Source organism: Phocoena phocoena, chromosome 3 (assembly GCF_963924675.1).
Source record: "Phocoena phocoena chromosome 3, mPhoPho1.1, whole genome shotgun sequence".
NCBI lineage: Eukaryota > Metazoa > Chordata > Mammalia > Artiodactyla > Phocoenidae > Phocoena > Phocoena phocoena.
Window position 1 is genome coordinate 32,079,490 of NC_089221.1, and position 12,554 is coordinate 32,092,043.

The 12,554-nt window shown below is 39.8% G+C and overlaps 1 pseudogene; it reads left to right on the forward strand.

Moving 5' to 3' along the window:
- The first annotated feature begins 1,238 nt into the window (after positions 1 to 1,238).
- Positions 1,239 to 2,705, forward strand: LOC136120137 (histone deacetylase 2 pseudogene; annotated as a pseudogene).
- Positions 2,706 to 12,554: the final 9,849 nt, after the last annotated feature.

Sequence of the window (12,554 nt, forward strand, 5' to 3'; positions counted from 1 at the left end):
ACAAGCAACTCATACAGCACAATATCAAAAAAACAAACAACCCAATCCAAAAATGGGCAGAAGACTTTAATAGACATTTTTCCAAAAAAGATACACAGACTGTCAACAAACACATGGATGGATGTTCAACATCACTAATCATTAGAGAAATGCAAATCAAAACTGCAATGAGGTATCACCTCACACCAGTTAGAATAGCCATCACCCAAAAATCTACAAACAATAAATGCTGGCGAGGGTGGGGAGAAAAGGGAACCCTCTTGCCATGTTGGTTGGAATGTAATTGATACAGCCACTGTGGAGAACAGTATGGAGGTTCCTTAAAAAACTAAAAATAGAACTACCATATGACCCAGCAATCCCACTACTGGGCATATACCCTGAGAAAACCATAATTCAAAAAGAGTCATGTACCATAAATGTTCACTGCAGCTCTATTTACAATAGCCAGGACATGGAAGCAACCTAAATGTCCATCAACAGATGAATGCATAAAGAAGATGTGGCACATATATACAATGGAATATTACTCAGCCACAAAAAGGAACAAAATTGAGTTATTTGTAGTGAGGTGGATGGACCTAGAATCTGTCATACAGAGTGAAGTATGTCAGAAGGAGAAAAACAAATACCATTTGCTAACACATATATATGGAATCTAAGGAAAAAAAAATGGTCATGAAGAACCTAGGGGCAAGACGGGAATAAAGACACAGACCTACTAGAGAATGGACTTGAGGCTACGGGGAGGGGGATGGGTAAGCTGTGCGAAAGTGAGAGAGTGGCATGTACATATATACACTACCAAACGTAAAATAAATAGCTAGTGGGAAGCAACCGCATAGCACAGGGAGATCAGCTCTGTGCTTTGTGACCACCTAGAGGGGTGTGATAGGGAGTTTGGGAGGGAGGGAGATGCAAGAGGGAAGAGATATGGGAACACATGTATATGTATAGCTGATTCACTTTGTTATATAGCAGAAACTAACACACCATTGTAAAGCAATTATACTCCAATAAAGATGTTAAAAAAATAATAATAGTCGCTCTAGGCCGGGCGGTACCGAGCCCTCCCAGCACTCCCCTCCTCTCCTCCCTCCGGCCTGCCTTTCCCTGCGGCACTGCCACCCCCCCACCTTCGCCCCAGCCCTCTTCTCTTCCCGCCGAGCGAGCCGCGGCGGCGGCAGCAGCAGCAGCAGCCAGAAGAGGAGCCGGAGGCGGTGGTGGCCGGGTAGCCCATGGCGTAGAGTCAGGGAGGCAGCAAGAAGAAAGTCTGCTACTACTACTACGATGGTGATATTGGAAATTATTATTACGGACAGGGTCATCCCATGAAACCTCATAGGATCCGCATGACCCATAACTTGCTGCTAAATTATGGCTTGTATAGAAAAATGGAAATATATAGTCCCCATAAAGCCACTGCTGAAGAAATGACAAAATACCACAGCAATGAGTACATCAAATTTCTACGTTCAATAAGACCAGATAACACGTTCGAGTATAGTAAGCAGATGCAGAGATTTAATGGTGGAGAGGATTGTCCAGTGTTTGCTGGGCTCTTTGAGTTCTGTCAGCTTTCATCTGGTGGTTCAGTTGCTGGGGCTGTGAAGTTAAACCGACAACAAACTGATATGGCTGTTAACTGGGCTGGAGGATTACATCATGCTAAGAAATCAGAAGCATCAGGATTCTGTTATGTTAATGATATTGTGCTTGCCATCCTTGAATTACTAAAGTATCATCAGAGAGTCTTATATATTGATATTGATATCCATCATGGTGATGGTGTTGAAGAAGCTTTTTATACAACAGTGTAATGACTGTATCATTCCATAAATATGGGGAATACTTTCCTGGAACGGGAGACTTGAGGGATATTGGTGCAGGAAAAGGCAAATACTATGCTGTCAATTTTCCAATGAGAGATGGTATAGATGATGAATCATACGGGCAGATATTTAAGCCTATTATCTCAAAAGTGATGGAGATGTATCAACCTAGTGCTATGGTGCTACAGTGTGGTGCAGACTCACTATCCGGTGACAGACTTGGTTGCTTCAATTTGACAGTCAAAGGTCATGCTAAATGTGTAGAAGTTGTAAAAACTTTCAATTTACCATTACTGATGCTTGGGGGAGGTGGACACACAATCCGCAATGTTGCTCGATGTTGGACATATGAGACTGCTGTTGCCCTTGGTTGTGAGATTCCCAGTGAATTGCCATATAATGATTACTTTGAGTATTTTGGACCAGACTTCAAACTGCATACTAGTCCTTCAAACATGACAAACCAGAACACTCCAGAATATATGGAAAAGATAAAACAGCGTTTATTTGAAAATTTACGCATGTTGCCACATGCAGCTGGCGTCCAAATGCAAGCTATTCCAGAAGAGGCAGTTCATGAAGACAGTGGAGATGAAGATGGAGAAGATCCAGACAAGAGAATTTCTATTCGAGCATCAGACAAACGGATAGCTTGTGATGAAGAATTCTCAGATTCTGAGGACGAAGGAGAGGGAGGTCGCAGAAATGTGGCTGATCATAAGAAAGGAGCAAAGAAAGCTAGAATTGAAGAAGACAAGAAGGAAACAGAGGACAAAAAAACAGATGTTAAAGAAGACGATAAGTCCAAGGACAATAGTGGTGAAAAAAACAGATACCAAAGGAGCCAAATCAGAAGAGCTCAGCAACTCTTGAATTTGAGAGTCTCATCACTTTCAGTGAGAAAATATTGGGAAGAAAAATGTTTTCTTTTTGAAGACTTCTGGCTTCATTTTATACTACTTTGGCATGGACTGTATTTATTTTCAAAATGGCTTTTGTTGGTTTTGTTTTTCTTGGCAAGTTTTATTGTGAGTTTTCTAATTATGAAGCAAAATTTCTTTTCTCCACCATGCTTTATGTGATAGTATTTAAAACTGATGTGTTATTATGTCAAAAAACTGCTCTATTCAAGAAGTAATTGGCCGTTCTGAGCTGATTTTTCCATCTTTTGTAATTATCTTTATTAAAAAATTGTACTTGGTAAAAAAAAAAACAACAAAAACAAACAAAAATAATAATAAATAAATACTAAGAATTCAATGATGAAATTAAAACATAAAGCATGATCAAATAGGGCCCATTTAAGAAAAATGGTTTAAGAAATGAAAATATAAAACTATTAAAATAATCCATCACATTAATGAACTAAAGAAGCAAAATTACATGAGTATCTCAACAAAAGTAGAAAAAGCACTGGATAAAATTCAATATCTATGTTTTTTTAATAAATTCTTAGAAAACTAAGAATAGAGGGAAGCTTCTTTAACCTGATAAGGGCTTTCTACCAACCATCTACTGCAATCATCAAGTTTAATTTAAAAGTTTAGCTGCAATTTCCTTAAGGTCAAGAACAAGACATGAATGACTTGGTATCATTGCCACTCTTTAACAGAGTACAGGAAGTCCTGGTCACTGTATTAAGAACATGAAGGAAGGAGACCAAATTGTTATTATTTCCAGTTAAAACATCATGATCAAATGCACAGAAAATCTAAGAAATCAGTAAACTGCTAAAATTAAAAGGGAGTTCAGCAAGTTTGTTAGGTATAAAAACAATGTGTAAAATTTAATAGTGTTCCTATGAATAGGCAATAACTCGATAGGCAACGTAATAGAATGTAAGATACTATTAATGGTAGCAACAAAAACTATAAAGCATGTAGATATCAACCAAAGAAAGAACATCTTTATAGAGAATAAATTTTAAACTATTAAAGCACAAATCAGAAAACCTAAACAAATGAAACATTAAACAACATATAGATTAACACCTTGCTCTGACATCATCGAATTAAGTTTTCCTTGATTAGTTTCTAAATTCAATGCAATTACAATCAAAATCCCAGAGTGAAATTTTTAACATGAAAAACAATTCCAAAATTTATGTAGAAAAATAAGAATTTTCAAAGAGTTAAGGCAAAATCAAAAAAGAAGATATATCAGATATCGGAACACATTACAAATGAAGGAAACCTTTATTGATAAAGCTAACAGAAGTGGCAGACTGTTAGCTTTATCAATAAAGTGGCAGACTGGGAGAAAATAATGACAACAGCTAAAACCCACAAATAATTAAATTTTAAAATACATGAAGAAACTTTTGTAATTCAGGGTCCTCAAGTCCATTCTCCATGTCTGAATCTTTATTCCTGTCCTGCCCCTAGGTTCATCAGAATCATTTTTTTTTTTAGATTCCATATATAAGTGTTAGCATATGATATTTGTTTTTTTCTACTTCACTCTGTATGACAGACTCTAGTCCACCCACCTCACTACAAATAACTCAATTTCGTTTCTTTATATGGCTGAGTAACATCCCATTGTATATATGTGCCACATTTTCTTTATGCATTCATCTGTTGATGGACACTTAGGTTGCTTCCATGTCCTGGCTATTGTAAATAGTGCTGCAATGAACATTGTGGTACATGACTCTTTTTGAATTATGGTTTTCTCAGGGTATATGCCCAGTAGTGGGATTGCTGGGTCATATGGTAGTTCTATTTTCAGTCTTTTAAGGACCCTCCATACATGGCATGTTTAAATCCATGTGGCTGTCAGTATTTCTGGCCAATGGAGCACTGTGAAAGGAATGAAAAATACAGATAATAGAAAAGGTCATTTATCCACACTGACTCTTTTTAAAAGATATACAGTAATGCAATTTCCAAATCATGCCAATGATTGTCCAAAATTAGAGGGAAAAGTGCCTACAGAGTTAGGAAGAGGAAATTACAAAGCAGGGTTTTAGGTATCAGCGTGTACTAAGCCAGGTAAGCAGACTGTGGACAGTACCTTGAGGGCCATCATTTTGAGACCCTGCAAAGTAGATAAGGAAGGGAAATTTAAAACCAGGGCTCTCCACCCACCCTCCAGAAGAATGCTTTACTTTCTTTGTCTCTAATAGCAAACGTGGAGGCTAGCAAGCTGCTGCCAACAGCTGGAAGCCTGCCATTCTGATGGAATGCTGCTATCCCTGTGAAGGCATCAATATCATGAACAATTCTGAACACATGAGAAGAGCCACCAAGGCCATACAAAAATCTGGGGGCCCAGCCAGGATTAGAACACCAGCCTCAGCCACAATGTTAAATACAATGAGAGTGCATATGGGGGTGGGAGTCAAAACAGGATGGTCTCCAAGAACCCAATGCTTGAAAGCCCAAAGACAGAATCTTGAGGATGCCCTGGTGTAAGCAGCATTGTTATTCAACTAAATAGACCCCTGCCCTTCTTGCTTACTTTCCTTCTCTCTCTCTTCCTCAGCTATGTCCTACTGCTTTTTCATGCCCCCAAATGTAGAGCTTTTTGGTATTGGCTCTGTAATCCAGTGCATACGTCCCTATCTCTGGGGGCAAACAATTGCACTGTTTGTAAATTTTCCCCTACCACATGCCAAAAGAAAGTCAAATGTCTTCTGTTCACTGTCCTTTACGCTGTCTTTCTATTAGATTTCTTCCTGTGAACTCTGACTTCTGCTGGTAATCTATTTTCACCCTTTCAGCAGCAATGAAAACTCAGAGTGATGTTCAATCTTTGTGGGATAACAGAGAGCAAATCATTAACTCTGAGTACACTCCAATGCCAAGCAAGGTTTTCCCCAAAATCACTCCTTGGAAAAAAGAGGGAATTGCTTTCTATTCTGAGTTTCTTACTAGAGGATGTTCTCATCCTTATTTTATTTCTAATAACACCATTCTTTTCAGGGAAGACACACTATCCTGAAACACTCATAATCAATGCAAGATTCTGATGTTTATAAGTGGAATCGGTGAACTTTAATACATATTTATTTTTTCTTTCCCTTGTATGAATGGCCTCATATTTGCAAGAGTGGATGTTGATGGGAACAAGCCTTCTAAATATCATTTTTTAAAATATTACAGTAAGTGGTTACATAGTGGATGTTGAAAATATGTAACTGCAGGATGAAAGAAAACAACTGTCATAGTACTATGCTGTGGCTTGGAATAAAACTGAAATACGATAGTGGAGAAAATATGACTATAGTAACATTATGTAAAATATGAAATAATATATAAAGTGATATTAAAATATCAATTTTCTAAGTGTACAAAATGATTAAATATATGTAACTAAGTTAATAACTTAAGTATTTATACGTAGGTGATTGGTGCTTTTTAGGTACATCTCTAAAATTTTTGGTGAGGGGGGATGGGGGGACTTATTCAGAGGATGGCAGAGGGTCTCATGTTTGGCATTGCCTTCTACTAGGAAGTGTACAGTAGATATACAGACAGTGGCTGAATACTAACTATGGTTCCTGGGGAAGAACTACCAACACTTCACAGAGAGTTCTTTTCTTTCCTCAGTGTTATTGTGAAAGTATGTTTGCCTAACAGTCCTTATCTTGATTCCAGATCCTTAGTAAATGTTGGCTCTTTTCTACACATGACCATGGTAGTTTGTGAAAAAAGCACTCTGGGTCCTACACAAGGAAATGAGTGTTTGAAGTATTACTTCAAAAGTAGCCACTTTAGGAGACTCTATACATCTATCCAAAGAATGCCAGTCACGGGCCAAGGCTGCTGCGGAAGCTGTTTTGAGGATTGCCTTCCAAGAGTCAGTTCATAGGCCAAGTGACAGAGCCAGGCTCTGCCCTTTATAGGCAGCCCTGTTATTCTAGTTTTTAACCCCAAATGGTTACACTCACGCCATTTGCCAGATTGGCCTCTGGATGACTTTCAGCTCTTTCCAGAAATCATTAAATCCACTCCCTTCCACTGGCTCCCATCCCCCAACCCCAGCCCAAAGGATGAAGACTTGGCACAGAGTGGGACGCTCAGAAAAATGCTTTGCAAACTCCGAAGACAGTTCCACGAGAGGAGTTCCAAATGTTTAGAGGAAAAACAACACAGTTAGAGTAAGTATATGACCTCCCAATGAGAATGAGCTGAAAAGAGACAACATTCCTTTGAGTTTAAGTACAGGGAGATTTGTTTTTAAAAATCACTTTATATTCTTACCTCATGTTTGAAATGTGCAAGCCTTGCATTTCATACCAGGTTGTCAGGTATAGCAAATACTTGTATCTGCTTACTGTTTAATCAAAATAGAAAGCCTTAGGCTTTTTTTTTTTTTTTTTTTTTTAGGGATGAACCTTATAAACCGAAGCACAATTTACAAACCTGCTATGTACTTTAGCAAGAATCAGTGAAGTAAAATGAATGTGCAAACTTGGATTCTTTAGCAAAACAGTGAAAGCATCATCTCAAGTAACAATGCTAAACATGGAACTACAGGCAAGGATGATGCAGTATAGATCATCTTCAGTTATTCATTAATAGAGGGTCTGAAAGTTAAAGTCATACGGACTTGTCTCATTTGCAGCCCTGGTTAATAATATTAATATCTTTCCTCCTACATTTTGGTTCCAACATGTTACATTCTCTTCATATATCATATTCTGGTTTTATCTTTACTGGGCAGTTATTTTGTTATAAATTTATTAGTATTCATTTTTCAACACAATCTCCCAGCACATAACCTATTCCCTGTTTGGAAATTACACATTTTTAGAAACTTATTTTTATTCTTTCAAGCCACTAGGGTATCTTTTAGTAAGTTCACTGAGGCAGTAATTTCCCAAGTAGGAGTAGCTGACCCTTTAAATATTGTCAAATGGCCAACTTGTGAGTTGATAGGAAGATCCAATAAATGCAGATATAATGCAACCCAAACCAGTTAAGAAATATGACTTTGGGGATTTAAAAAGAGAAAGTGAGTCCAGGGAGATGTGCTAATTCTTTTGGAGAGAACTGTAAAATTAGGGAAGGAAGGAAAACAAATTAGACTTTACATGTTTGGATATCAGAAGAGCATTTGATTCAGAAGAGGAATCTTACGGTTAGATTAATTCAAGCTGGGTTGACTATTTGAAGAGAAAGATGCATAATTCTAATATGGTACTGGTTAGACTCACAGATCTCAACGCCTCTAGAGAGAGCATGGGGGTGCCAAACACAGACCATGAAGGTGAGTCCTTTCACTGTGCAGTAGTTTTAGGAAACTTCTTCCAGGAACTTCACCCAGAGGAAAACCCAAAGGAAACAAAAACAATTTACATTTGTCCACACTACAGCATTACTCTGGATTCTGCCAGGTACTTTTTAGATATTCTCAGATCAATTCCTCATTCCCACCTCTGGCACCTCACTGCAGCAATAGCAGACATTGAGAGTGTGTTTGCAGTTGTCAAATGCTTTCCGCCTACATGATTGGCTCAGATCCACACAACCATTTTGTGGCTTAGATTTGTTTCTTCCACTTGAATGTAAGCTCCAGGAGGGAGGAATTTTGTCTCTCTGATCTACTGTTATATCCTCAGAACCCAGAAGAGTGCCAGGTACGTGGAAGGCATCAGCAACCTTTTGTTGACTTTTATGGGTGAGGAAACTCAGGGACTTCCAGAGAGTAATAATGACATATTTGTTAAGCTCCCTGAAATCTTCAGACAGCTGTTCTATTTATCCTGTTTTTGCAGACTCCCATATTCTACGAGGGCACTACCTTCCTTTTTTGTCATAATTACTATACACACATACACTAATACATATATATTTGCTATTGTTTCTTGTTTTTTACTTAACCTTTCTCCTGAACAATTAATTACATCTAAGAAATCATGAGTTTGGTGTGCTAGTTATATAATAAATTGTTTTCTAATACACATAAAAATAAATACTAAGCTTTAAATTTAAAAAGGAATCAAAACTTTGGGCATGTACCACCAGAAATCACCTCACATGGTACAAGGTGCTATGCCTACCACATTTGGGCCGACACTGTTATACTGGATCCTTACAATAACCCTGTAGGAGAGGTCTCGTGAGCAAAGCAGAGTAGGCACTGTTAGCTCATTTACCAGTGAGTTAACTGAGGGGGATGGACACAGGGTCACACAGCTAATAAGTGGTAGATTTAGAACTCTGAGCCCCGCAGTATTCCTCATCGCCAATTTACTCTCTTCCACTATTTTACTACTCCCCCAGCATTCCTGGGGAAATCTACAGCTAAGCTGGTATCTGCTCTTTCTTGGGGTGGCTGCCTACACTAAGGGTCTAGCTTAGAGCTGTTTGAAAGCAATCTTGAAAGCGTGAAACAGACACCTTAGGTAGGCCTTAATTTGTAATTGTAGTCAAAGGAGGAAGCACGTGCTAAAAAATTGTTGGTGAAAACTGTGTCTCATTGGTAATAATGAGCACAGGACAGAAAAGGGTAGAGAGTTGGGCGGTGAAAGGAAAAAAATAGAAATTAGCTTAGAAAAACATACTCCCAGGACGCTTGTTTGCATGTACTATAAAACCAGGTAAGGCTCATTTGACATAATCGTGTCAACAACAGTTCAAGTAGATGAGCCTGCCTACTATGTACCAGGTCTGTTACCTGCACTATCTCATGTATTCCTCATGGCAGGTAGGTTTCTCGCTCAGAGTAACCTTCTCAGGATCACAGACCTGAGAGAGAACAGAAACAGATTTTGAACTGCGTCTCTCTAGTACATTCTTTCCTTTCCCTCTCTGCAGTTGTTACCTCAGTGGTGGTGAAGCATTCATATTAGCCTTCAGTACATGCTTACATTTTGGTCAGATGATGAGACCAAATAATGCTGTACAGCAAAGCTAAAAGCTTACATGACCTATAGGCCTGTTGGGATGGGCAGCTCTGAGATGTGGTCATGGCTTTGTGGTCCATATTCATCTGAGATCTGGCCTAGACCTTTGGACGACTATGAAGCAGCTATAGGAGCTGTTTTATACCAACTTACATTGAGTGGACCAAGGGTCCCTACGGAACTGTGCAGTGAAGTCCTGAAGTTGCCTAAGGTGCCCACAAAATCCTTAGGACTGGTCTGAATGAACAAAGTGAGCCAAGGTCAAGTGGCTGAAAGTCCAAGAAAGAAGCCTTCCAAGGCTGCCATAATCTTGGCCCACATTTTTTAAAGTGACTGGAATGATCTCGCATCTGAGTTCAAGAAGAGATGATAAGGGAAGTGTCAAAATCTGTCCTCCCAGCTATCATTCTGCTGACTGATAGCTTCGTGTGCTATATATACAGCTCTCAGCTCTCCCGTGCATTTAGCATCATATTCCGATAGATGGTAGATGTCAAAGAACAGATGGTCTAGGGAGCCAGAGATGTTTTTTTTCCAGATGCATCCCCTGTCTTTAACCTTTCAGCAGGCTATGATGAAAACACCTTATAAATCTATTTTTTTAAACCGCTTAGCGTTTTAAACCAAAGAGAGAAAGTAAAAAACAAAAACAAAACTCTTTAGCAATGCATCTCAGTTCACACACCTTAGGATAAAGTCTAAACCAGACACCCTCTGTAATTCCAGCCCATTACTCTATCCTCAACAGACACTAAAGAGAAAGCTCTCACAATGGGGAAAACGCCCACATTTTGAAGGGTCGGGCAAGGAAGCTCCAGTTGACTACCTATGGAGGAGTGGAGAGAAATTAGGAATTCCAGGACTCACACGAGGCGGGTGGCTCTGTATGGCAAGGAAGAAACGTCACAGAACAGTTGGATGTACAGAGCTGCAGATAAACGAGTTCCATACGGAGAGGGGAAAGGAATAGAAGGCCTGCCTGTGTTTCTTCAGACAGTACCTCTTTAGAAAAGCTAAGCTTGTAATGAGGGTCATAATTTCTTAAATTCTCTCTTGCAACTGTGCATCACTTCAGGGTGTTCCTTAAAGGTTATTGAGCTATTTTTAAAAACTTCCTTACTCTAGTTTTTTTTTTTTTTTTTTTTTTTACTGAATTCTTTTAAAAAGCCAAAAGCCAACTGTTCCCTCGAGAAGTCTAGCGATTCTAACTCAGAGGCTCTGGTCCAAATCACCACTGCTCACCTGATAACACACAAAGTACCTAGAAGGAACTGTGAGCTTTCTAACTTCTGCTATAAAAATGGGATCAACGTCACAATCCTGTGTCAAAGCATTAGTCACTAAAATGTACCCCAAGACTCCCTTGATCACCCAGCCTATGAGAGGGCATTCAAAGAAAATAGGTAACAGTCAACAACAATCAGTAGCCCTTGTTGGCTCTTCCATGAGGGGTTCTAAGAACCAGGCTCCCCTAGGTGTTTCCCTTCCTGGAGGACAGCAAGGTGATTTGGGTGGCGTTTAAGTTCCCCTGCTCTCCCCCTACACCTCCTGGTGACTTCACTTAGTTGCTATAGCTGCTCTTACTTCTACGTGATGGTGGAGTTAGGCTTACTGGCCATTTCTGTATCACCTCATTCTTCCCATTTCTGTGGCTTTCTTTTCCACTCCCTCCCTCATGGAGGGCTCAGGATGGCTTTTTCTTTGCCATAACCGCTGCTGTTTTGCTGAGATGGAGAAAGGAGGAAGGGGATGAGAGGACGGAAGATTGAGGTGTCAGGATTTTACTCTTCAGTGTTACGGCTCTCACTAAGCTCCTCAAAGCTACTTTTACTCTCCTGATTTCTCACTGTGTCTAAAACGGACCACTAGGGTGTCCATTCTTTCACAAATCACTATTTCCAAGAGGGACTTGGAAAAAGTTCCCTTGGACATTTGGGACTCTCTACATAATGTCAGATTCCTAAGCTTTTAAACTAAACTCCCGGGACTTCCCTGGTGGTCCAGCGGTTAAGACTCTGCGCTCCCAACGTGGGGGGTGGGGGGGGCCGGGTTCGATCCCTGATCAGGACACTAGATCCCTCATGCCGCAACTAAAAATGATCCCGCATGTCCCAACTAAAAATGATCCCACACACCCCAACTAAAAATGATCCCACATGCCCCAACTAAAAATGATCCCGCATGTCCCAACTAAAATCCCATGTGCCACAACTAAGACCCAGCACAGCCAAATAAATAAATAAATATTAAAAAATAAATAAATAGATAAACTAAACTTCCCACAATCAGCCAGATGCCTTGGGACCTTTTCTCTCTCCTGCTCAGGAGGAGTTGTCACTCCTGTCCAATATGCTACTACATCCATTCCCTATATGCCCCAGTATCTTCAACTATCAGTACAAGCATCCAGCCCTTTCTCCTTAAGTCTCCTTTACTCCATTAGTGTTTCTCCCAGGGATCTATAAGGTTCTCAAGCAAATGGGACACTCAGAAGCATATTGTGAGCCATGATGTTTTCTAAAATGGGTGTGTAGATTAATTCCTCACTTTCTCCCAGGGCTCTTAAACTCTAACAGCAAAACTTTTGTAACCCAAAGTGGAAGACAAGTTATAAAGCATGCCCAGCCCCCTGCCATGACTACCAGCTTCCTTTAGTAGACAACCTAGCTTCCTTCTGGCCACCAGCCATACCTGGGGACCTCATATTGTAGGAGGTAGGATTGAGAGCAACTGGCAAGTCTCTATTCTTGAACTATTGGTGACAGACCTATTGTGTCACTTGTGGGAACCTGCCCTCTCATCCTGGAGCCATTCTTCTTTGTTGTAATGTGGGTCTCTCCTCTTGACCTTCCCTTCTGAAATCATAT